The 27,417-nt window shown below is 42.7% G+C and overlaps 1 long non-coding RNA gene across 2 annotated transcripts; it reads left to right on the top strand.

The window, feature by feature from the left end:
* The first annotated feature begins 416 nt into the window (after positions 1-416).
* On the top strand, positions 417-26,747 carry LOC310845456. 2 transcript variants are annotated; one of them, XR_014564761.1, is made up of 4 exons: positions 417-1,253; positions 4,266-4,382; positions 4,847-4,899; positions 26,638-26,747. It is a non-coding gene; the product is annotated as an uncharacterized lncRNA (long non-coding RNA). The 2 variants fall into 2 exon arrangements; XR_014564762.1 differs by lacking the exon at positions 26,638-26,747 and adding an exon at positions 14,174-14,324.
* The last annotated feature ends 670 nt before the right edge of the window (positions 26,748-27,417 follow it).

The following is a 27,417-nucleotide window of genomic DNA, read 5'->3' on the forward strand; positions in this document are numbered from 1 at the left end:
AGGAGCGAAGCTACAGGGAACCAGGCAGAGGGTCTTCTCTGTGGTGGCACCTGCCCTGTGGAACGTCCTCCCACCAGATGTCAAAGAGAACAACAACTACCAGACTTTTAGAAGACATCTGAAGGCAGCCCTGTTTAGGGAAGCTTGTACTGTTTAACAGACCACTGTATTTTAATACCTTGTTGGAAGCCGCCTAAAGTGGCTGGGGAAATTCGGCCAGATGGGCGGAGTAGTAGTAGTAGTAGTAGTAATAATAATAATAATAATAATAATAATAATATTATAGGAACCTGTGTGTTCCATGAGGAAGAAAGCAACTCTGCTGAATTCTCCTTGGAACTCTTGCACCTTTCAGTGGCTTTCAATATTATTGAACATGACATCACTGCAGGTCACTTTTTTGGACCAGGTCAATCAGCAGCTGAACTGGGTTCCACACAGTCACAAAAACAAATTAACCAAAAAAGCCTCAAAAACGCAAAATAAATAGCAAAAAGAAAAGCGCCAAACTTAATCCATTCCAGAAGTCTGTTTGACTTCCGAAATGTTCAAAAACCAAGGTGCAGCTTCTGATTGATGCAGGCGCCCTGGAAACAATAGCCGACAGGAGCATCGGATGTTCAGCTTCCGAAAAACATTTGAAAACTGTAACACTTACTTCCAGGTTTTCGGCGTTTGGGAACCAAGGCGTTTGAGAACCAAGGTACCACTGTATTTTGATTAAGTTGTGACAGCTACTGATATGTGAAGACTTCAGCCAGCTCAGGGGAAAGCTGGTTTAACTGTCACTGAGGGGAGTTGGAGATAGAACTCCAAGCAACGGAAGGAGAGGAGGAACACGCATCCCGATTGGAGGCTGCAGGCTTAGACTTCTTAGTCAGACTGTGTGATTGGTTTAGGCTAGGCTAGGGGTTGGGCAAAAGAAGTGAATATATATGCTGGGTGCTGGTCAGTTGTGATCAGTATGTAGTGGCTGGTGCTTGTGGTGGGCAGCCAGAAGGAGAGGGAATGAGAGGACTGAGGAAGAAGAAAGAAGACATGAGAGAGGAAGGCAGAGCGGCTCACTTGCCAAAGAGTTGCTTTGGTAGCCAAACCACTTGGCTCTGACTGAAGAGAAGAGGGGAAAACCTGCTAAAAGGCTTGAGGGAGAAGAATTGAGAGGCAGTTTGGAATGTTGGGCTCTTTGGTGCCTGGTAAGAGACACAAAGAACATTCCGGAACAGGGCAGCCAAAGCAGAGCTGCGCTTTGATAGGTCAGTAGGGATTGAAACAGCGGCTTCCAACAAAAATAAGTCATCAGTTATAGTGTTGGTGAGGTTTGCCTGGGGCTGAGTAAATACAAAAGTGTTTTAACAGGGTAACTAACCCAGGGGTCAGCAAACCTTTTCAGCAGGGGGCCGGTCCACTGTCCCTCAGACCTTGTGAAGGGCCGGACTATATTTTGGAGGGGGGGAAATGAACAAATTCCTATGCCCCACAAAGAACCCAGAGATGCATTTTAAATGAAAGCACACATTCTACTTATGTAAAAACATGAGGCAGGCCCCACAAATAACCCAGAGATGCATTTTAAATAAAAGAACACATTCTACTCATGTAAAAACACGCTGATTCACAGACTGTCCGCGGGCCGGATTTAGAAGGTGATTGGGCTGGATCCAGCCCCCGGGCCTTAGTTTGCCTACCCATGACTTGCCTACCCACCTACTCTCAGCAGCCAGAAACATCATAGCCAGACACTGGAGAGACCTGTCAGGAGTAAGCATGGACCAATGGTACCAAACAGTATGGAAAGCAGTCTTATTAGAAAAACTAACCAATAAACTGAAACTGACACGGGGACAAATGGAAGAAGACACCTTCACCCCGGTATGGCTCCCTTTTATCACACACACAGCCCAACAAGACGATGACAAGAATCCACCAGCAGCTTACGAATCAATATGGCTAACCTGATTCAAACACACACACACACACACCACTCACACATGAAAGCAAAGTTCACCACAGCCAATCACAAACAACCACACCCTGGGCCAACCCCAACCTCTCTCACCACCAAAGGAAGACAAGCGAATAGTAAAGAGAACCAGGACAAGATGCTGACACAAAACCCCACAGTACATTAAGTAGAATAGAAACATTGCCACCCGATCCCACCCCCACTCACCATGGCCCCCTCCACCTCTTCCCCCCTTTTCGTCTGAATGTAACACTAATATCTCAACAAATGAAACTATTCTGTAAAATGTAACTTGAAAAAAGAGACATTACACATACTTTTGTAAACCAAGAAATCTTTATTATTGTTGTTGTTAACAACAACAACAACAACAACAAGGTAACTAACAGCTTCCTTGAAGCTGTCTTGGTTTAGTCATAGAAGCGGAAAATGAGTGGCTGGTATTTGAAGCAACAACAGCAGGTTAACAGAGTGTGTGCCCGTTTAAAGAGACAGGAGCATATCGTAAGCTTGTGAACTGCTACATAACCTTGTCATCAATAGACATGAATGTTTTTTTTTAAAAAAATATAGTAACTATATCTGACAGGCTTTGTACCATGCCTACACATCACAATTACTAGGGTACAGGGTAAGTTAAGGGTGCAAAGTATATAAGTGATCATATATGGTGGCAGTGGTATAGGTTTGGTGGGTTTTATTGACAAAGTAAAGAAATACCCCCCCCTTGCCTTGCCACAGACTCGAAGCTAGTTTCCACACCCAATCTGAAGTGCTGTGTTTTTTAACCCTTAAAACTCTAAACATTAAAGCTGTGGTCCTCCAGATGTTGCTGGATTGTGACTCCCATTATCCCTGATCACTGCCCATACTTGCTGGAGATGCCTTAAACTGCCTGGATTCAGGGTACCATAAGGATCATTTAATTCCATATGCACCCATCTATGTGTTGAGATTTCCCTCAGAGGCCCTACTGGATGTGCTGCCCCACCCACATATATGATGGGTGGCAATATGGGAGAAGGTCTTTTCTGTGGTGGCTCCAAAGCTGTGACTCCCTAATTTGCCTTGTTCTATGGTAATGAATTTTAGGTACCAGGCCAAGGTGACCCATTTTTCAGAATGCTCTTGGGCTCCTGATCACCTCCTTTTCTCAATTCTATTGCTCTGATCAATTTTGCTAGTCATGAGAAACTGTGGGTTTGTTTGTTTGGTTTTATATAAAAAAGAATGTATGTGTTTATCATATTTTATATCATTTTCATATGCTTTGTTAGAGATTTACTTTTAAAGGCAATGTGCAAATATTAGTCAAATATTATAATAAATAACATAATTTGTTAAGGTTGTGCATAAGGAAACTAATTAGCTTCCTACTCATTCATTGCAACTTTGCAAGAATCTTTTCAATATAGTTGAACTATGTTTAGATGCTTCATTCTGCAACTTCATTTGTGAAAAGCTAGTTGCCTAGGAGATTTGACCTTCATTCTGCTCATCCCAGCAAACATTAGCTGTTGATAAATCTGTCACCCACAAATTTGTCTAATCCAGGAGTGGCAAACCTTTTGCCCTCCAGATGCTGCTATACTACAACTCCCATCATCCTTGACTTGGGCTATGCTGTCTGAGCCTGGGGCTGACCATACTCGGAGCAAGCTAGTTACCATTGCAACACATTGTAGAAGCAAATTCTATAAGTTAATGATGTGTATCATTTATCACAGCAGTTTATGTGCTTCTTTTCCATCTTTGCTGTGTGTCCTGTCAGTTGACAGAGAAGCCTCTACTACAAAATATGAACTCACATGCAGTTGTTAATGCATACATTAACATATTTTCTCCACCCTAACTTTTAACTCCTCTTTCAAAAGCTGTTCTTCGTGAGCTGAGCGTTAGCATCCATTTCCTCGCAGCTATTGTTTCCTTTGTTACTTCCACTGAGTCTTCAAACTGGGAAAGCTGTGACAGAGATATTATGCTAGCCTGCAATTCCTGTTTTACATTTTCCTGACAAGTGATAATTCAATTTCTGAGCCAACACAAAGTGTTCACATTATCAAGGGCTGTATCTCTATCTTAATGATTTGACCATTCATGTGAATAATGTTCCAGTAAGTGAGATAGCGTTGCTTGGAACTCATAATGGCACTGCTGATGTTCTTCCTTCCTGTCTTCCGTTTAAGGGTTGAATCATTTCATTGCTTTCACACCGCCTTTCACATTACTGTATATTACAGTACAATAGTTCAGTTTGATTTGTGTGCAAAATATGTGTTATCCTCTTTTTTTTTTCCTCCAGGGAAAATCAGTGTGAGTCTGGCATATGGAACGTTGCCATTGGACCTGGAGGACACCCATGCTTCAAAAACAGCACACGTGAAGCTCAGGCCTTTGCTAGTCTCTCCGGTGAAAAGAGGTATGGCACAAATCTTCTCCATCACACAGATAATGCCACGTGACACAGATGTTCCACATGGATGTCTGACTGTACCGATAACCAATTCATTTGACTCTTTCCCCTTAAGAAAAGCACAAATTAGCTACCTGTATGGAGGATTCAATTCCCATTTGACATGTTTTGCATTGTAGAGGGGAGTAATTTGAAGCCTAGGGATGACAGGATTTCCCAATTTCGGTTCTGTCAGTTTATCATTTTTTTTTATTCTTAAATTCAAATCTCTGCATTTCTGCAGCAATTTACATAAAAAAAATCCTTGTGAAAATTCACTAGGATTTTAGTGTAACTTTCTCCCAATAATGCATTTTTTCCTAATATACAAATCTCTGCAAGTAATTTGACTTAATATAATGCATATTTGTGTGTGTGTGTTTTAGATATTTTCACCAATACATTCATTTTTAATCCACATTTCCTCCCAGGATATGCATTTTTATGAACACTGGTTGGTTGGAGAACCTCATGACAAAACTGGGTAAGTGCAAATATTGAAGGTTGGCTGTGTTTTATTTTCATATTGCTTTGGAAAGTGCAGTCTTTCCACCCTAGTCCAAGCTCTAGTGACAGATTCACAGGGTGATCTCTATAAAGTCACTATCAGTAATATTGGTGTAATTGAGCTCATCCAAAGGATCATCTCAGAATGCTGTTTTATACACATCAGATTATTTGTCCACATAGCTCAGTATTTTTTACTCTAGCAGTGGCTACCCAGGTTCTCAGAGGGCAGAGTTCCTTCACATCAGGGGCTGTGTGAATTGAACCTGGGAACTTCTGCATACAATGCATGTGTTCTACTGCTCCAAAAAGTTCTTTATGTCGCATCATGGTAACTGTTAAAATTCCTGCTGCATGGTTGCAGTCATAGGATTTTTGTCTATCACATGACGGTATATGTTTTGACTCCACAGAGTGGGAAGTGACGAAGACAGGATGTTTGTGTTACTGTGTTCTGTGAAGTGGGACTATTGTTCTTTGTTCTTTTTCTCTTGGCTGCCTGATGCTAGAGAGGGGGGGAGCCATGCTGCAGTGCTCCGTGTGTGTTTATTTGTAAATAAAGTAGATTAGCCAAAATGCTGAGTTGCTGGGGTTCTGTCATGCATGCTGCGAAGACTCTGCGGATCCCTAAGTGTGCCGGTGTCAGTTGGCATAGGTCACTGTGATGTTCGGGCTGAAGAAAACTTATGAAGCTCCCAAATGATCGACCAGGAGGGAGGGAACATGCCAGTCTCTGTGTCTCTGCCACGGCCCTACTCGAGTGTGGGCTGAACTCCTGACAGTAACAACATTGAGAAAAGTAATGACTATGAAGGGGAGAGTTGGTTCCATGTGGCGTTATAAATGGTTCGTTCATCCAGCACAATCATTTTGCATAACTTGATGTCATTAGATATTAGTTTCTGAGCTTTTCTTTCCCCCTTTTTATGTGATCTCCCATTTGTTCTCTTACATTAGTCACTGTACAAAATCCTTAGCTTTATGCTAAACTGACAAACATTTACCCCCATATCGGCCTCAATGGAAGAAAGACCTTTATAAAAACTCAGCATTTCCCCCCTTCCCCTAACTTTCTGTGCAAGTGGCAATATAAAAAGATAAATTGTTTGGATTAGTAGTTGGAACAATACTTAGAGGAAGCCGTGTTCATACAGGCGGATGCCATTCTTTGTGTGGAGAAGATACTCATGTCCATTTCTACAATGTACTTAATCCTGCATTAAGGAGATTGTGTTTATTCTATGTCTATGCAATGCGGAATTAGCACAGAATGCCTTTCTCACACACATGACAATCTGTGTGTGGAAGGTAGATGCTCAGTCTTCCACCACATAAAGGGCAACATGGTGAGCCTGTATGCCAGGCCTCTCAAATGGAGATAGAAAAAAGAGATGGGTTCATTTACAAACACCTCAGATAAAAGCAGAGGCTATAAAATAAAATGGAGAAAAAATGAAAAGAGGAATATTTTTCAGGTTTTTTTTTAAGAAAAGCTCATAACCAGATCAATATGGCAAAAAGCTAATCTTAGGGATTGAGCTTTATCAATAAAGTTGCAGAAACCACTTGCTCACGTGATAAATTATTGGCAGTAAAAATATAGAGCTTGTCTTTTTTTGGCCTTAAATGACTGAGGACTCAAATATCTGATAGATCGCCTCCTTCCCCGCTGACCCTCTTGGGCATTTAGATCAGCAGAAGGGAGCCTTTTGTTAGTTCTGCCACCCTCTGTGGCAGAATGGCACCCTGGGAGAGGGTATTGACTGTGACAGCCCCTAAGTTGGGGAGCTCCCTCCCCATAGACACTTTCACTATACAGTTTTGTCTGAACCTCTTTACCCTGCCTGTTGGCACCAAAGATGTATATTTTTAGGATCCACTCTGTTCTTGTGGTGGTTATTTATTTTAAAATGTTGCATTGTCGTGACCCACCTGGGGACCTTGGGGTAAAGAGCATAACATAAATACAATTGCAGGGTGGGATTCAATGTAGTGCTGAAGAGGTTGTGACATCGGAGCAAGCAAATCTGCTTGTCCAGTGGGATGATTTACCACCAATTTCTCTGCCCACGATGAACTTTGAGAGGCCACCTGTGCACAAGTTTAACTCGGAGCTTCCTGAAAAGCTGTAAACTGTTCCTGAGCTTTCAGCAGTAATTTATTTACTGTAATACTGGTCAAGTGTGAACAGTGCGGTAGTCGTAGTAAGAGTACATCAAGCAGTAAGCTCCCAGTGGAAGTGCACCGTTGTCATGGCAGACTATGATGATGGAATACAACAGAATGTTGAGGAGAGAGCGTGACGACAGGAGAACGTTGGGAACTGGCTATTATAAAGAGATTCTTTTCATGATGTATGCATAATATCAATGGCATGTTGATGTTTTCATAGCGCTTTTCCTGCCATCACGTTTTGAGTCTCAAGCACTACAATGAAACATTTTTTAACTTGCTTAACGGTATGTCTGTGTTTGAAAAGAAGAAGAAGAAGAAGAAGAAGCCGAGATATTCGCACGGCGGAAAAACCATGAAGACAGTGAAAATTGCCTGTGACAACTACAAATGTATGGAAATTCAGGAGGTGATGCTTCGCAGCCATTGCAAAGAATAGCACAGAAATGGCAAAATGTTTCACCCCGGAGCAAAGACATGGATGCCCATGAAAATCTCACTGTTTACACATGACTAATCGCAAAGCAAAGACCAGCAGAGCTGTTCCAGGGGATGCTAGTCAGATGATGAGCTAAAAGGATGGGGCACAGCAAACATGTGACATTTGCCAAACGAGAAGATGGTAATATTTCTCAGACTATTTCTAGCGCAAGCATTCACAACTAAAACAGAATGAAACAATTAGATGGAACTGGCTCTCTGTAATGCACTCCTTTTACATTGCTGACTCCAACAATTTCTTGCTGTGGAAACATCTATTTGCACTTTCAGTTCAATTACATTTGGTATTAAATACATACTTTAGGGGAGCATTACCTTACTATCACTTTTCAACTTGACCTAGGAAAAGGGCATATTTGCTAATTTCTACTGTGTACCAATAGCTCGAGGGTCGTCAAGGTGCTGCCCTCCTTCTATTGTCAGGACTCCAGCTCCAAGCAGCCCCAATAGTCAGGAATGATAGGAACTATAATCTGACAATATCTAAAGGGCACCATGTAGATGTTAGGCGCTAAGATGTTGATGTGATCAGCAGCCAATAACTTGCACTCTTTTTTAAATTTTAACTTTTGCTGCCATCCCCTTTTATCTACCAATTTCCCCCCTCTTTTTCTCAAGGCTGAACTTTAGAGGGCAACAGGGTAACTTTCTTTCTGAATTTTAAAACCTAAAGTTTTTCCTGTGACTCTTACCTCCTCCCTTTGGCTCACTTGCTTTTACTTATGTGTGAGATATGGATGCAAGAACTACTACTGTATTTTTCGCCCTATAGGACGCACTTTTTCCCCTCCAAAAATGAAGGGGAAATGTGTGTGTGTCCTATGGGGCGAATGCAGGCTTTCGCTGAAGCCTGGAGAGCGAGAGGGGACCGCACCGACCCCTCTCGCTCTCCAGGCTTCGCACAGCTCTCCGCAAGGTGCAGGAGCCCTATGATGGGCTCCCACGACTTGTGGAGAGCTGCCTGTTCTGGGGGCTGGGGTCGGGGGAAGCTCGGGCTTCCCCACCCCAGCCCTGCACCTGGAGGGAAAATAAATTTCCCCCCTTTATTCCCCCCCCAAAAAAACTAAGTGCGCCTTATGGGCGGGTGCGTCCTATGGGGCGAAAAATATGGTAATACAAATCTACATTATACCTCTGCAAAGAAGAGGTTATAGACGGAAAGTGGCTTATAAAGGCAACTACTGTTGTCCCTTCAATGGTTCAGTATTAGGAAGGGAGTTATGTGTTCTAGGACAAAGCTGGGAGCCTAAAGGGACAATCCTATTCTTGAGGATTCATTGTAGGTCCCATTACTCTAGTGCAGGTTTCCTCAACGTCGACCCTCCAGATTTTTTGGGCCTACAACTCCCATGATCCCTAGCTGGCAGGACCAGTGGTCAGGGATGATGGGAATTGTAGTCTCAAAACTACCAAGGTTGAGAAAGCCTGCTCTAGTGGAATATAAATTATGCCACCACTATGGCAGAGTAACATTAGGATTCAAACATTGCTTGCATGGATACCTAAAGCCTAGAAGTAGCAGATTTTTTGCTGGTTGTGCTACTGGAGCTTAAGTTTATTTGCCTATTATATGTTATTTACAGGTTTTATTACTTTTGATTTATGCAGCTCTTTAAAATAGCTTAATTTCATTCCTGAAAATGCTTTTGCATTCATTATATGTGTATATGCCAAACAGCACATTCATTCAACAGTGACCACTGAAGGAAAACTACTGGTCAAAATGCATTTGGGTTTTTTTTTAGATTTATTTTTTTAAAAATAGATTTATGTTATAAATCTTTTTTGTTACAGCACTGTATTTCAGCATTACAGCACTGTATTTCATTTTTTTGTGATCCCAGTTTACTTGTTATCGTATGTGTTGTGTTGGGATAAACATCCTTTGTCTAGGCATTCAAGAAAAATCAGCACGCACCGTGTTTTGTGGGCAATGGGATTAGACACTTTCCTAGGGAGTTGGAGGAAACAGATAATCTCTTGACTGCAAACTCCTGAAGGCAACTTGTATAAATACAGTACACACACACAACAATTACTACCCCTATGGCATACATTTCTTTTATTATTTTTAATTTATTAGTTAAATTTATATGCCACCCTTCATCAAAAGACCACAGGGTGGTTTACAACATAGAACACACATGTGGATAAGTAGCATAGTATCTACACAACATGGGACACAGGTGGCACTGTGGGTTAAACCACAGAGCCTAGGACTTGCCGATCAGAAGGTCGGCGGTTCGAATCCCTGCAACGGGATGAGCTCCCGTTGCTCGGCCCCTGCTCCTGCCAACCTAGCAGTTCGAAAGCACGTCAAAGTGCAAGTTGATAAATAGGTACCACTCCGGTGGGAAGGTAAACGGTGTTTCTGTGCGCTGCTCTGGTTAGCCAGAAGTGGCTTAGTCATGCTGGCCACATGACCCGGAAGCTGTCTGCAGACAAACGCCGGCACCCTTGGCCTATAGAGCAAGATGAGCGCGCAACCCCAGAGTCGGTCACGGCTGGACCTAATGGTCAGGGGTCCCTTTACCTTTACCTTATCTACACAACATAAAAATCAGAACAATTATATATGTACCGTTCTAATACAGGCGACGACTAATTTACATGTGTCCAATTGATGTGCAACTGCACTCTCGTGGTGAGCCGGAAGTGGCTGGAAAAGGGGGCAGAATGGGTTTATGGGTGCTTATGCGTGCTCCACCATCACATGAGATGACCCAGAATGCAACCTCTGCCCAAATCAGGGGTTGCCTATAATGTGAAATAATAAAATATGTATAACATGAAGCGTCTGTAACCCGAGATACCACTGTAGCAGCAACAATTAAAAAAATAGAGGGTATCTCAAATGCAAAAACAGTGCACAAATACAGACTGTTCTCTCTATCCAAAAACAGCTCCTAATCCTAGCCTCTACAGAAAATGATGGACCTTCCCAGATCTCACTTGGGAGCTTTCCTCTCCTCTCCCAGTCTCTCACCTTGGGCTATCTTCACTTCCCTGCCTCTTACTTGGGGCCCTACATTAACTATCTGCCACTTTGACGTGGGTCAACTCACTGGCCATTGATGGCATTTCAAAAAGGTGGCAACCGAGAGGTAAACTCCCTGTGGTGTCTACCCCTTGTGGTGACTCCCATCGGCATTGGCCCATTACTGATTGGCTCCCTGCCTGCAGCATGCCTGACTTCTCTCCCTGCACAGAAGTTGGCTGAGTGGCTGTACATAGTTATAAAATCCCTGCCCTGCATGTGCTTGGGTTGGGTGATGCTTTCGATCCATTCCAACTTACAATTCTTCTTCCAGCGTATTTTTTTCATTGTGGGGAAAAAAAGAGGCCTGTATTTTCACAAAGGGTAGCATTTTGATATCATCCCTCTGAAAAAAAGAAATACCTGGCTGAGGAACTGGGGGGAGGAGGAGAATCTTTATGTTCGCTGTCAAATCACATGTCTGCTGCAGCGAAGCATAATGACACCTCCCTCCCTCCGCTTTCATCATAAGCATTTCACATTCTTCCTGCATGCGGGTACGTGTGAGTGCACAGTTGAGGCTGTGACAGCTGCAAGGACTCTGAAGAGGCCTAAACTGATTGAAACATCACTCTCCCCTCAGTTCATTATTCTGGCTTGTTTTGTTAGAACTGTAGCGCTGCATAAAGGAATCACATGCCTGCACACTGGTGAAATAAAAATGTTTGTCATGAACTCGCAAGCAAACTAATATCTCTGCAGAAACATATTACCTCTGGTTCAGACAGCTACAGTAGAAGCAAAGGCAGGGAAATTCCCATTTGCCGAAGTCACTTGACTTGAATTACCCACCGTTCAAAAGCGGCTTTCTTTGCCTTTTTCTGGGGTATTTACTACAGACAGTGACGGACAGAAACGACTCAATACCCACGGGCCAGAATCTTTTACCATTCGAAGGGCCGCTTTTGGCAGGCCCTGAAGAAGTGCCAGTGGAGACCTTGGATGCTCAGCTGGGCCTTATGCCAGTGACACCAGCTTGTCTGATTTGAAAAAAGAGAAACAAAAGGGACCATTAGGAGCTAGTGTCATGATGTGGCTGAAAGGCTAACATCTGACCAAAGAAGTCCCTGGTTCCAATCCTGCCTGCACTATGAACCCTGGCCATGATTCTTGCAATGATTTCTACAATTACAGGAGCCCTGGGCTCTCCTGGGACACTGTTTGAGGCAACTGTAGGAGCCCCTGAAAGAACTACAGCTACCATAGCCCCTGCTTCCTATCATGCTGGTGAGACAGATGCGAAGGGAGGAGGAAACCTGTCCTACCTTTGTTTCTGACACTCCCAGAGCACTGCCAAGCAAAGGGAAGGCTGTGCATTCAAGCGAGTTCTTTGTGAGTTGGATGAAGGCTTTGGGAATTTGGACAGTAATTGGGTCATGATTAAAATGCATCTTGTATCAAAAACATGATTTTAGTAAGTTGGCAAACCCTAGTAAGCAGAAGACCAGGGCCAAATTATGTATCTGGCAACCTGGTGCAGTAGTACCTTGGGTTAAGAACTTAATTCATTCCGGAGGTCCGTTCTTAACCTGAAACTGTTCTTAACCTGAGGTACCACTTTAGCTAATGGGGCCTCCCGCTGCTACTGCACGATTTCTTTTCTCATCCTGAAGCAAAGTTTTTAACCTGAGGTACTATTTCTGGGTTAGTGGAGTCTGTAACCTGAAGCGTCTGTAACCTGAAGCATCTGTAACCTGAGGTACCACTGTAATTTAATGTTTATTAGAAATGTTTCACATATGATGCTTTTCAAATATTTATCAAACCTCCCGAATCCTACACTATCCTTTCATTATTAGTAAATATGTGTTTTGAAGCTCAGCATTTGACAGAACACATTCAGCCCTGAAGTGTTCATTTACTTCTAAATAATTTAAGTCTTAGTAACTGCCTAGGAACCAGAACAAAACCTGTTACATTTGTGTGTGTGTGGAAGGTGTTCCCATCCATGCGTGTGGAGAGAACAGTACCAAAACAATTCAAACATAGATCTTGGAAGAGAAGAATGCTGTTTTCAGAAGCTGATTGGATTTCTGAATTCTATTGGAAATAACTTTTGCTAAGCAAGAAACTTTGCTATAAAACAGTCCTCTCTCGGTGGCAATTTGAAGAACCAATTCACAAAAAGGATTCCAAATTGGGAGTATTTACACATCAGAAATTTCAAAGGGCATCAAAAAATGTGTGTCCTTGCGTTCTGCGCTCTGGTGAGGTCAGAGCATGGAAGCTAAAATAGGACGTCTGGGATTGGGATCAGAAGCCAAGGCAGCTTCTGTAAATCTGGGATATACTGCTTAAAATGGGACAGTTGCACAGTATGCTATAGTTTAAAACTTCTTTTAAAAAAAGAAGTAAAGGGGGATTTCTGCATAATTTACAGCACAATTGACAACTGAATAGAGCATCTTATTTAGTATCAAAATAAACGCTATGCATAAAAATCAGCTACAAAAATACAATAAATAATAATAATCAATATATTAAACAGCTAAACAAAATGCCCTTGAAGCATCAGGAACTAAAATATTCCAAATGAAAATCAACTAAAAAGTATAAATTCAACCTTTTAACATAACATGGTAAACAATTAGGCAAAAGAAAATCAACTCACTTCCCAACCAGCACACATCAATCAATCATACTGTTGCACAAACCAATCCAATTATATAGCAACTTAATGTAACTGCAGCTTAATATAACTACAGCTAGAAATACGTACTCTTCATTTCCACTCAAGCACACTGTTACATGATCGACGCACATCAAACACAGGAAAACATTAAACCAATATGCTCAAACTGACTATTTTATCACACCTTCAGACCACACGCTCCACACTGCAAGCACTCACATAATTTAATTTTGCATCCTCAATCAACAATCCACTCGATGCCATTAGAAGCAGCCAAACCTGGATAAATACAAGCAAGCAACACTATGCAATCAACCCCTAGATAAAACATTTATACAGAGCTACAATTCCCAGAGTTCCCAGGGAAGAAGGACTGCTGGTTAAACTAGTCTAGAAATTGCAGTTCTGGGAGGGGAATAAGAATCTCCTAAGAACTGTCAGAACCCTTAATGAACTACAGTTTCCAGGATTCTTTGGGGGAAGCTGTTTAAGGTGATATAATAGTGGTTTGAACAGGTGGTCAGGTGGGGTGACAGTTATAGAGTCAGGTTGCCAATTGCCCCTGCCACCTTTGCAGCACATGGATGGCGTTACACTGGAAGAACTGACAAAGTGTAAGGTGTTATGTACTGAAGTTCTCACCCTGGGCCAGCAGGGGGATACTGTAGATAGTTTTCACTCAGGTCCACATATGCAAATAAGGGATTGAAAGTGACGTTTAGTGATTGGATAGTTACAGAAAGTGTTACAGTTGCATTGTAGTGGAGCTCTATATAAGCAGGCTGGCTGAACCCTTCAGTTCTGTTCTGTTCTGGCCTGTGAATAAACAAGAGCTGTTTGAAGAATCGTTGTGTCGTCTGATATGTTCACCCACAACTTAACATAAGGCTCTGATCCTTGCTTCACCAGGTGACACACTGGGGTGACCAAACTCACAAGGCTGTAAGCAAGGTGAAATTGGACAACTTTCAGAACCAGCTTTGTGCTCCCCTGGAGGAAGAGCAAACCACAAATGTGATAAGTTAGTCTTGTTTAGTCCCTCCTCTCAGCCATGATTACCATCCTACTCGGGAAAGTAAAGGGGTGAACATCCCCCCCTTCCACATCCCTATCACTATTCCTGCCCCTCCATGTATGTTTGGGAGCTGAACATCTGCTTTTTCAGGGTTCTGAATCAAGCAGGAAGCCTATTAACGAAAAACACCTCCCCCCAATTATGGATGGGAAATCTGCCAATTCTGCTTTCTCATTTCCCCAAATTAGGTGCATTTCTGCATCAGTCTGTAACTTTTAGAAACTCACAAAAATTTACCAGCATGTTAGTGCCCTTTCTCCTAATATGGACACTTTTGTATGTCTTTTTGCAAGCAATTGTATGTTATTTCTACTAATAATATTCCTTCTTAATGAACACTTTCTCCCAATATACACATTCTTGTACACAATATTTTTGGTTGGAGATTGAAAAGCACAGCAAATTTAAAAGCACAGCTATGATTCTGTTCATATATTGTTACAGGAAGTGCAAATTAGATAGATTTGCGATAATACTGACTTGAATTCTACCCCACCCCATCCCTTGTCCCTATTGCAGAAGCATAGTCCCCAATACAACAATAAGGAGTTGTGGGAGGGGACAACATGCCCAATGCTGCTCTACCTGTCTCCCACATTCTTATAATGGGGAGGGGGGCTAAATGCAGATGAATTAAGAAATATGCCACTGAAACTAGCCAGCTAATCCACAGGATAAAAATGCCAACCCTTCTGAGCAAGAGTGGAAGCCCCCTAGCTCCCCTGTGAACAAACTTCCCTTCACAGTCAGTTCCTTTGCTTCACAGACACATTTTCATTTAATGCTATTTTCAAACACTTTGAGCTATTTTGCAACGATGGATAAATATAAAAGGAAGTCGGGGCATTATTTATACCAAGGAGCACAGCTTGTGGTCCATTACAAAGCATTTAGTTTGGGGATGAAATGTAATGGATTGAGGGAGTTTTCCCCTGAAAGGCTTGTCTGCCTTTCACCATTCTTGAGCATAATTGTTTGTGGTATTATGGACTCATTCAGTAGCTGAGGTGTGAGGATGGGGAAGGGGAGGTTAATACAGATAACACCATTTTATAAAAAAACTTTTGCAGAGCACTCAAGGATAGCACTGCATATATATATATGCTTATATATATATATATATGGGGCAGTGTCGAAAAGTAGGTATCAACTGAACTTGGTCTGAGAGCACTGTGCACAGTGGAACTCCGTAGGTGCCCATGTAGCAAGCCTGCTCTTGTGATTAATTTAACAACAGGTCATATCTCTGCCTGAATACACAAGAGCACAGGACAGGCTCTGTCTGTCCAAAAGGTGTCAAGCTATCTACCTGGCTTACATGACATGACATGTTATTGGCTCAAAACAGCCAGCGTGTCGATCAAGTCCCGCTTGGGTCCAAAACCCCTTAAAAGTGAACCGTGGCCATACAATCTTTGCCCCTCAAAATGCTTCAAAATTGCTTCTCTCAACTGACCAGTAACGCTGATACCTTTGCACATGAGGAGTTCAGAAGTCAGTTTGAAAGTAGATAATAATAGGATAGATAGACTTGAACTAAAACTGTTTTATGTTCTCATTTTCTTGAAGCAACATTCTGCCTCTTATTTTTTTCACCCTTCTTTCCTTTTAGTCTTAATAAACTTCCTAAAATTTGGCTGTGCTCTGCTTCTATGGAACTCTCAGAGAACTCTAACCCTTCATGTGCCTCGTTACTTGGTTCATGCTACACATGTGTAAGTTGGGGGTTGAAAGAGAAAAGCAGACTAAGCTGGTCTCTGGGGAGGGACAGGTAGGCTGAATGCTCTTTCTGCCTTCCTTCAATTCCTTTTTTGGATCCCCAAATATCATTCGGGTCTTGGGGTAAAGGCAGCTAAGGGTGTGTGGCGCAAGCCTACAGAAGTTTTGACGTGATTGGTCTAACACAAGGCACACTCATAGGAGGAAAATAGCAAAAATGTTACTTCCCTCCCCTTCCACCACAAATTACCACTCTAATTGCAGTGTTTGTTGTAAAATCAATGTTCTCTACTTTTGCTTCTGGCTATGGAAGCAAATTCAAAAATAACAATCATGTCCCAACAGCCAGCCAAAATAAATGGTTAGTCTTCAAAAAAGGGATAAGCACTAAGCTCAAAAAGCTCTATGGTCAACCTTCACCTGCGTTCTGCTGCTTCTGCCCTTCTCCTCCCCTCCAGCAAAGCAATTTCAGTTTTATAATTTAATGTTGCAACATTGTAATCCACAAACAGTGCACCATGAGGAATTAGTTAAATAGCTGAAGGCTCTTAAGAGCCCCAGTTGTCATCCATAGAGGAGGGTGCCTACTGCATCCCTGTATGAGTCAAGGTTCTGACCTCACCTCCTTCAATGCATCCTCCTTTTTGAGAAAGATTTGATTACATATTTGCAGCAAACACCAAACATTTCCAATGCAGAGATGAAACCCACTTGCCCTCAGTGAAGCTGACCCCCAAACTGTAACGCATCTAGGGACATAATAGAGAGACTTGCCAACTTCCACTGCCAAGGAACTGTGGGAATAAGAATATTAACAAGTATAAGGAAGCCCCTATTTTAGTGTTGAAATGTTGGAAGGTCTATGTTAGTTTGGCATTCATTTGCACCAAACAGTTCCTGTTCATAGAACAATAATCTCATGTCTTCCAGATTGCTTGACTCAGACCTTTTTGGCATATCCTTGTGCTTAATTGCATTCAGTCCTTTGTGGCTTTTGCCCTTTCTGTCCTCTGTCTTGATCCTGCACAGGTCTCCACACCTGATATTCCTTGCTCCAGGATAATTTGATTGATTTGACATCTAGATCTTGAGTCCTGTACAAAGCTAATTTCATTTCCCCAGCATGAAATCTGGGCCTGTTTGACAAACCTCATGTGGCCTGCTTGAATGCTCATATTTGCTGATCTTTCAAATAAACTAGTTTCTGATATCCCAATTAATAGTAATAATGCTTGACATCTTTTGGAATGACATTAGAATATTGACGGCTCTTCATGCATGTCTTGATAATCTTTCCAGTGCAGGTCAATATTATATCCCCATACTGCAGATGGATGGCTAAAGGTTACTAGTTTGCTTTAGGCGATCCAGCAAATTCACAAATAGAGGAGATTTGAAGTATGGCTCACAATCCTGGCTTACATTTTTAGTCACTACACTACACTACACCAAGGGCTGATTCACACATTCATGTTCATCACTTGATGACTGGAACAACTGCTATGTGTGAACACGTCAGATATAAGATGGACTTCCGTATCACATTCATACAATGCAGTTAACACACTCAGCTGCCAGTCAGCAACTGCAGCACCTGCGTGTCTGACACACACAAACACACCAACTATAGTTACCACACTTGCCAATACAAATGTAGCAAACAGGTGTGCAACTTATGGCCTTCCAAATGCTGCTAAACTACAATACCCATCATCTTTGATCACTGGCCATGCTGGCTGGGCATGATGGGAACTGTAGTTCAGCAATATCTGGAGAGCCACAAGTCCCCCGCCCCCATCCCTGGTATAGTGCCTACTGGTCCTGATATTGCAATAAATGCCTTTCAGCCATATGGGGAGCCAGACGTTAGCAGTTTACACCAACTGAAGCTATGTCCTGCCCTCTTCTCAAAATGAATTGCATAACATGGATTGGCAAATCTAGTCTTTGTGAATTTCAAATGAACTAACTTGCTCTGTTTGGACTAATGTGCATTTCAGAACTTTGTTATCCACCGGTTTCCACCTTTCCAGAATTTCCAATATGTATTTCACAAGAGAATGTGTTTTAAAATACATGTTTTAATATGTTTCAAAATTCAGATTTTAAGAAAGTAAATTGCAGATTAATCCAGTAATAGGACAGAGCAGATTTGTGTGTGATCACATATGAAAGTCACACAGTCTGGAAATAGACTGATTTGCCTCTCCTAAGAATTATGCAGCTTGGCTCTGCAGACTCAACAGAAGGCAAATTTTCTTGAAATATTTGGCGTGCCTCCTGACCTAGTCAAGCAGAGTTCTCAAAACAAAACCACACCATGAAATAATTCAGCCCCCCAACATTTTCCGATGCAGACTGAGGATTTCAAATGAGGTCTTTGAATAATAAGTCAAGACCCAAAGGAAGTAAATATGAAGGAATGAGTCCAATTCCAGTGCTGAGGAAATATTTCCAAATTAAAATACTTTTTTGATAGGACTGGGAGCAAGTCCATAGTTATTGCCAGCAGCGGGGAATGAAAACATCAATTCTACATATCACCAAGAATGGAAGCTCACATACCAGCTACGTTAGAAAGCTCTAGTAACTCCAAGAGAAAGTATGCACTGCATACGTGTCCAGAAAAAGGTAATCTTATAACCTATTCAGAATCTTAGAACCTATTCAGAAGCCATGCACACACCGTCAGCATTATATTATACTAAGTTATACATTTATATTTTCTAGGTTTGCTAATGGGGGGAGAGATCTTCTGCTATTCAATAGTATGTATGTAATGCAGAATATACTAAGACTAGGATGTGGGACAACACCTCCCATTATTCCTTGCCATCATGACCAATATTCAGAAACTATGGAAGCTGTAATCCAGCAAGCATATGAATGGCAACACAATTCCCTCTCCTGCCTGTCTAGAACTATAAAATCCTACATTTTATAAGAGGTAAAACCAATGTTGCATCATTATGGACTTCTCGTTTACCAAGTTAACAGTTATTTATTTATTTAACCAAATCGATATACCACTTACTAGAAGAAAAGATCTCTAAACTCTTTTTTTTAAAAAAATGGATTTTGCCAAGGTGCTGCTGGGTCAGGGTAGTTGATTAAATTTATCCTGAGGAAGTAGGGTTGTTGGGACTGAAATGTGTCTACTCCCCAAAAATCACAAAATGAGCCTTCATAAATTTTGAAGATTCTCTGAACCAACAAATATTGTGCTGAAGGTCACCAAATATCATTGGGCATGTGACAATGTTTGGCTATATACTCTCAAGGTTCACTTGCTCCCATACAAAATTGCTGGGGGGGGGGGCGGACTTTCTTTGAGGGTATTCCCAACAATTGTAGGGAGGTAGATGGTGACCAAAAACTTTATCTTTTGTGTTGTAATGGTTTAAGATTGGCATATCCTCCTAATATCAATCACCTAACACAAATTCTTACGAGTTTTAGTTGCCAGATAGCATACTTAGTGGCCCAGGGTGTGGGTTGCGTGTGTGTGTGTGCTTTAACATGCTTTTGCTGTAACATCTACTTAGCTTATTTGCTGCTTTCAGTACAATTCTGACTGCTGTTTTTCCTTAACTAGTGCTGTATTTTTAAATTGCCTTAATGTTACATTTGTTAGCCATCTTGACTTTTTTCCTATTATTAGCTAGTGTGTATATATAAAAGTTGACATGAAATGCTATTTGGTATTTGATCATGGACATGCAATGGTACTTTAGATTTCATTGTAATTGTTGACTGGCATGTAGTTATAGTATGCAGTATTCAACTACATTTGGCATGCAAAGCTGTATCTGATAGAATACAGTGGAATATAATATGTTGTCACAAAGTGAATTCAACAAGTGTGCAGGCAATTGGCTGCTGCACTATAGTTTTTAAAGTGTAAGTAGCAAATAGTAAATTAGCTTTGTACAGGACTCAAGATCTAGATGTCAAATCAATCAAATTATCCTACTGTTTTCCCCATAATGCAGACCCAATCCAGCACTTGTTATTTGCACTGGAAGGGAACCTCCCATTTTGTTCCAATGGAAATTATCTTAATAGCAGACAAAGGGGTGAGGAGGGTAATCCATCCTGCACATGGAGTTGCCCCCAGTGGCGAACAAAGGCCAACCGATACCCGGGGCAGGGCAACAGTCAGCTGTGCACGCATTGCACTGCTACATAGGACACATGTGTTGCGTCGCAACGTATGATGCATGTGTGGTGTTGCTATGTAGGGTTCATGTGCAGCATCTTTACGGACAGCGCACACGTGCGACACCGCGCAAGTGTTGTATGTAGCTGTTTGCCACCGGAGCCGCTCAAACGCCGTACAGACGGTGGTGGGATCCTCTGCTCATGGCTGCAGCCGCAAACGGAGGATCTTCGATATGCGGCGGCGGTGGCACAATGGTTGCTCGCACTGCCGCGGCCAAGGGGGCAGAGCGAGCACCCCATGGGGTGCCTTCTTGTCACCCCTCCAGATATGGCACCCAGAGCACACCGCCCCCCGCCCCCACTGGTTCCCCCACATACCTGCTATTTACAGTTTTTAGAAAAACACAGCAGCCACGAAATTAAAAGATGCCTGCTTCTTGGGAGAAAAGCAATGACAAACCTAGACAGCAGCTTAAAAAGTAGAGATATCACCTTGCCAGCAAAGGTCCGTATAGTAAAAGCTATGGTTTTCCCAGTAGTGATGTATGGAAGTGAGAGCTGGACCATAAAGAAGGCTGATCGCCAAAGAATTGATGCTTTTGAATTATGGTGCTGGAGGAGACTCTTGAGAGTCCCATGGACTGCAATAAGAACAAATCTATCCATTCTGAAGGAAATCAGCCCTGAGTGCTCACTGGAAGGACAGATCCTGAAGCTGAGGCTCCAATACTTTGGCCACCTCATGAGAAGAGAAGACTCCCTGGAAAAGCCCCTGATGTTGGGAAAGATGGAGGGCACAAGGAGAAGGGGACGACAGAGGACGAGATGGTTGGACAGTGTTCTCAAAGCTACCAGCATGAGTTTGACCAAACTGCGGGAGGCAGTGGAAGACAGAAGTGCCTGGCGTGCTCTCGTCCATGGTGTCACGAAGAATCGGACACAACTATACGACTAAACAACAACAAGAAAAACACCTTCAGTTTGGCCCTGATTAAACCCCCCCCCCTCAAAAAAGCCCCATCAGGTTTGAAAATATTATTTCTGGAATGACAGCTTCAATTCTCTGAAACAGAAGTGTACAGAATCTCCCTGAGAAACGTTAATAGCCCTATCATACCTCCTTTTTCTTTTTCCTTTCCCTCCCTTGATATTCCTGATTTCAAATTCACCTTGACATGTTGCTTTAATCAAAACTCCCAGGCAATCACCACTGTTTGAGAATCCCCTCCTGTACTGAGAAATCTCACTAGTCCTATTGAAACTCTATTTGCTTCCTTTCGAGTGCCTCAGACGTTTCACCTGTGCAGGAATACAAAATTTTCACAATAGGCAAAATCCATTGGCAATGCTGGAAAGAAAGGAGACCCATTTTCTGATTGTGATTATCTAGAACAAAATCTTTCAAACGGGGGAAATGCTTCTCCAAGCAAGGGGCTTTGGGCATGAATTTGTGTGCTTCATGTAAAGGCGTTGGCAAAAATGGTTTCTGTTTAGAATAATTATACATCATATTTTGTCTATCTCGGTATGTTGTATTTTAATTCACAAAAAGTGAAGGAGGGAACCCAGAGGCAAAGGCAAACATCTGTTGCACAGCTCACTTTCAAATAAGGCTTCCAGGCCTACATTTTATATTATAATAAGCTGGTATGTGCAAGCTCAAGATGGATATATTTTAATTGTATTAGTGGGGTTTTGCATTATTCAGGCATGAGAAGAAGATATTTTAATTGTATTGGAAGAATTTTGCAATGTTTTAATGACTTTTAAAGAAGCAAATGGCCCATTTGATTAGACTGATATTAATAGAGGATTGCGGAGCTGAAAGTATACTATGAATAATGCATCTATGGGTGAAAATTCAGATTGCAGTGTTGACAGGAACATAAGTGTTCAGGTCATGCTTGGGGTATCTGAAGGCTCAATCCTTGTCAGAGGAGTCATCTCGAAGGTCCCAGCTACATAAAATATGCTTAATAGCCCTGGACCCTGATTGGCATGCTTAATAGCCCTGGACCCTGATTGGACTTTATTCCATAACCTCCCACAGAACACGCTTCCTGGATGTATTAGGTCAGGAGAGATGCTATATCCCTCTGGATTGCTCCAGCAGAAAGTGGCACTAGGCAGTCTCCACAACTGGACACATCTCCTGGTAAGACCCAGTGAGGTAAACAGCAACCCTCTCAAAAGATTCACCACCCCCAAGAAAACAGAACTTCTGCCTTGCCTCTTGAAGGGGGCATATTTCCATGAAAGGGGGTGGCGTTCATATCCTGGCTGAAGCCCAAGCCAGGATAGCTCCTCCATTGATGAAGATCACAATGCTGTCAAGTGAGAATACCTTATGTGGCCTCCTGACTCCAACATGAGTCACTTTCAGTATCTCTGGTGGCCCTTCTGCAGTATGACCTGTGGACAAGGTACCTGACCCACCTGCATAATCAGAGAGGAAGATTTAAGTACTTCCCAGCTCCAAGGAATGCTGGTGTCAGAAGGTACAGGTAAAGGCAATCACTTGTTGGCAGAAGAACCAGGCTTCTTGGGGGTATGAAGACTCACTGGGAGCCAAGAACTTTGTAGACTGAGCTAACCAGTTGCTGTTGGGCCTGGGTGACAAGGCTACATAAACTCAGTTGTAGTCTGCTTGTTACTTGCTAGAAGAACACAGACTCTTCGTTCTAGTTAGCCCAGCTTCTTGTTCCAGTGGCCTACTCTGACTGATCAACTTTGTACTACTGATCCTTGCTAATTCCTCAATCTTGCAATCCTGCCTACCTTTTGACAGCTGTGCTGCTCTTAACATTGGCTTTGTCTCACAACCCTGCTATTGGATCATGAACACTCTTAGATACATGCCCACTGTGGATGATCTTGATTTCTTCTTAAAATCCTGTTTCTGGATTGCCCTGATATGTGACTGCCACCAGATGAAGGCAGGATGGGTCGTATGGGAGGATTTCAGCCCAGCATTAGTTAAAGCACGGTCAACCCAACATTACTAGTAGAACTCCTGTTGCTGATTAGAAGTCTGCAGAATTAACTGGACCCAGCCAACATCCAATGGGCCATTGGTGAGCCAAACGGCAAGGGGATGTGTAATGTGCCATCATAAATTTATTTCTGCCTACCATCACTCATCCTTCCCTGGATTCCCAACATGAAATGAAAGGCCTCTTCCTCTCACATTCTCTGTATGGCATACTTGAAGGGGTTATAGTGGAACTATCTTGTTCCCCCCCTGATACTTGCCAGGTCCCACTGGGTGTGATTTCTTGCTCTGGGGATAAAGGAAAGACTGCCCTTCCTAGCTGTAAGGTAGTTGTGTGTGCTGTTCTTAACAAAATGAACTGTTTATGAAACTACCTGCTCCTACTGAGTGCTGAGTCTATTTATTGGTAACATTAATATTGGGTTACTCCAGTGCACTCTATGTTGGGCCTGTTTCAGATGCTCCCGCTGGTATAGAATGCATCAGCTAGACTGATGATGGGGTAGATACCCAACAGCATCTGCTAAAACATTTGCACTGACTACTCATATGCTACCAGGCCAAGCTCAAGGTTCCTGTGTTAAACAACTTGGGCCCAAGATTCCTTGAAGACTGCCTGAGCCCTTTTATCCCAGCTCAATTGCTGAGATCATCCAAAGGAGGAATGTTAGTTGTCCCCAGTGTTAAGGAAGACTGTCTGGCCTCCCCTAGAACTTGAGCATTTAGCGTCACCAGTCCGATGCTGTGGAACACTCTTTCAGCAGAGTTTGACATGCTTGCTTTTGACTTCCAAGCATCTCTGCAAAACCATTTTTGTGCCAACAGGCCTTTGCAGTGGTCTGGGGTGCCAACTTTAATAAAATATGGGTGGGGGCAGGTAAAGCCTAACCCACATAATTGATCACATGATGTGGTGCTCAAACACCATTTGAATGGCAGTGCCCATCAACTTTGGCACATACTCTTTGCTCATGGTGGGGTTATGTCTCTCACTTGGCACCAAGCCTTTAAGAAAGTCAGAAGTGGCACAGGTTTCTCTCACTATATCTGATCAACAAAAAGAGAAAGATAGTCACTCACTATAAATCTGCTAGAGAAGGTCAGAAGTTACAAGAGAATCTCGGAACAGCTTCTTTCAACAAAGCTTGGCATGAGTTAAGAGGCAAGGCCAGAGAACTTCTGAGTAGAGTGATGAAAATAACGGCCAGATTTGTGATGGGACTGGATCACAGGAAGCAGTTTCTAGGCTCTCAACACTGCAGTAACAAATGAACAGGGGCAGAAAACTATTCCTTTGGGAATTTTGGCTTTGTGCTAGCTATCTTCTATCGTCTGGTCTATTCCCAGAAGAAAAATAACTTTTCACAGTCACAGGAAGCATCTTTTATTGGCCAAGATAATAATAATCTTTATCAGGCTTACTTTAGCATTATCTTGAGAAGGCAAACTCTCTAAAGCCAGGTAAGAGCTCTCTCTCTCTCCATACCCTTCAGCTTGAACACTGATAGATGGATATTAATATCCGCTTGTGCATTTAGGGCCTGATGGAACTTCATTCAATTTAAATGAAAGGTTCCCATTTTCTTCTATGGGCTTTGGATCAAACCTCATGACAGCACAATTTCCTTCCCTTTTAGCAAAGATCTTATTTTATTATTATTGCTGTATTACTGGAGGAAGGCCTGTTGTTAAGTTTAATTGACAGGTCTTGGGGGAGGGAAGAGAATTCTGCTCCTCTCCCAACCACACAATAGCACTTCTCCTCTAATACACTACACCCTACAATCAGATGGAGGGGTCAGGCCTAACATTCCAAATCTTTTCCCCTGCTTCCCCCAGTGAATGACACTACAGTGGTACCTCTGGTTATGAACTTAATTCATTCTGGAGGTCCGTTCTCAATTTGAAACCATTCTTAACCGAAGGCATGCTTTCTCTAATGGGGCCTCCAGCTGCACGTGCACCTCCGGTGTGTGATTTTCGCTCACATTCTGGGGCAAAGTTTGCAACCAGGAGACCTACTTCTGGGTTAGCGGAGCTCGTAACCCGAAGCGTTCACAAGGAAAACAGTTTGTAACCAGAGGTATTACTGTATGTAGGCAAGGCAGTAGCATAGTGGGGGGGGGGGCTCGGGGAACAGTCACACCAGACAGCTTTTGGGGGGCACATTCCTCACGACACCTTGCTGCATCACCAGCTGTTGCATCCTTCTCACACTGCCCTCCAGCTGTAGCGTGCCTTAAGAAGGACGCAACAGCTCCCTGTGCCCCCCCCAGTGTCGCTTTACACCCTGCCCTGTTCTGTTCTTCTCACCCATCCTCCAGCTGGAGGGCACCTTGAGAAGGACACGACAGCTCACATGGGCCCAGTGTAGATAGAACCAAACCTTCTTTCCTATCCCAGGGAATTAAGCCTGCTTCTGACTGCATAGACCCACCCCTTTCACCATCAAAATGCCATTCTAGGTTCTGTTTGCTGGTCATGGTGCACTGTGGGAAGGCACACAGAGCTGGTTCTCACATAATGCAAAGCCAATCCATAGCTTAGTATGAAGGGGAGTAGCAGATGAAAGAGGTGCCAGATGACCCCGTGTCCTTCTCTCACAGAACTCCTTAGATCTACACTGCTTTCTCAGTTTCAACCTTTCCTCCTACTTTATAATATGGAAAAAATAATACTGACCTACCTTACCAGGCTGGTGCTAAAAGGATTAGCAACTGAGATAATGGATGTGAGGTGCATTTGAACATTTGAAATGTGTTATATAAATGCAAAGTAATTACTATTCCTTTGATATTTATGGAGCTATGTATTTATGCCCTCGGCATCAGAGTACAAAATTTGGCCCAATTACTGTCCCCTATAGAGTTTTCAGTGAGATTTCTACAAGGTCAGCAATATATATATTTTCCAGATAGAGTGGGAAAGCCTGTAGCCGTTATTTATAGAGGAGAACTGTTTTCCTGGGGGGGGGGGGGGAGATGACCCATGGCAGAATATAATGCTGGAAGACAAGAGTATCTGAATCTTTCCTCTTGGCGCAGTGTGAAATATAGTATTGAAATGACATCTTCATCCAGCGTGCCTCAAGTTCACAGCCATATGTCCTGGTATACTGCCCAGTTCGTTCTTTCTTGCCACGGTTGGTGATTAAAAATGTTACATGAGCTTCTAGAAGGACTTTGGTTGGCCACACTTTTTGCTTCTGTGCCTTACTTCATAGCTGCCTAACATTCAGGAATTAACATGCAGGTGAATGTGCATGTATGTTTGTCATTTCAGGCTGCAGCGTCTTACGGCTTACATTTTTCATTCTTTGTTTTCTTTCTTTTCCTTATATTTTCACTTCTTAACAAATCTATAAAAGATGTTAAAAATGAAATCAATATGCAGGCAAAGCTTTCCCCCATCTTGTCTCTCTGCCAGGAAAACCTTCACTCCCTAAATTTCTGTATTTTGGGCTGCAGTGGAAGGCAATAGAGCAAAGCCAGTAGTAACAACAATACTGGAACAGTAACAGCAACAGTGGAGTTGGCAACCCTAGTAAAGTTTGTCTGCTTTGGCCATTAGCCAAACTTAAATACTGAGTTTTGATAGTGCTTTTCTTTCAGAGCAACTTTTCTGCTCCATGTCTTTTCTCTTGTTTTGGCATCAACGCGACTGCATTAAAGACTTGGATGCAGCTTCAAAATGGCACCATGAAAACTGTACCTCTTATCTGCAGTCCTTTCGGATGCAAACAAAGCTGCCAGTGGGAGAGAAGAAATCAGGAAATAAGCATTTTTCATACTTGTAAAGGACTCCCCTAGACCTGTGCAGTTGCTGGCCATGACCAAGCAAGTCATCCCAAAGTGTTTATAATGAATAGGCAGTTGCACTGGTGAGGTGATGTAGGTGGGGCTCTGTTCCTATCCTGGATTCCCAATACAGGAAGTCACTGCTGATTACCAAGAAGGAGAGGGCAAGGCACAGGTTGCTCAGTGTGGTACAGCATGTGGCGACAGGAGAGTTGGATTGGCTCCACTGTACCAAGCTCCTCGTGCCTCACCCCTCACCCTTTTGGTAAGTGATAGTGGCCCACTGTGTTGGGAAACTGGGAGAGCAACAGAGTCACCCATCATCTCCCATGCTGCCTCACCAGCTTCAATGGGCAAGGAACAACCTAAGATTCTTCAGGGGCCCAGAAAAATGCAGAGAAGTGTTCAG

This window comes from Podarcis gaigeae (genome assembly GCF_964106915.1).
Source record: "Podarcis gaigeae genome assembly, chromosome: 5".
Classification (NCBI taxonomy): domain Eukaryota; kingdom Metazoa; phylum Chordata; class Lepidosauria; order Squamata; family Lacertidae; genus Podarcis; species Podarcis gaigeae.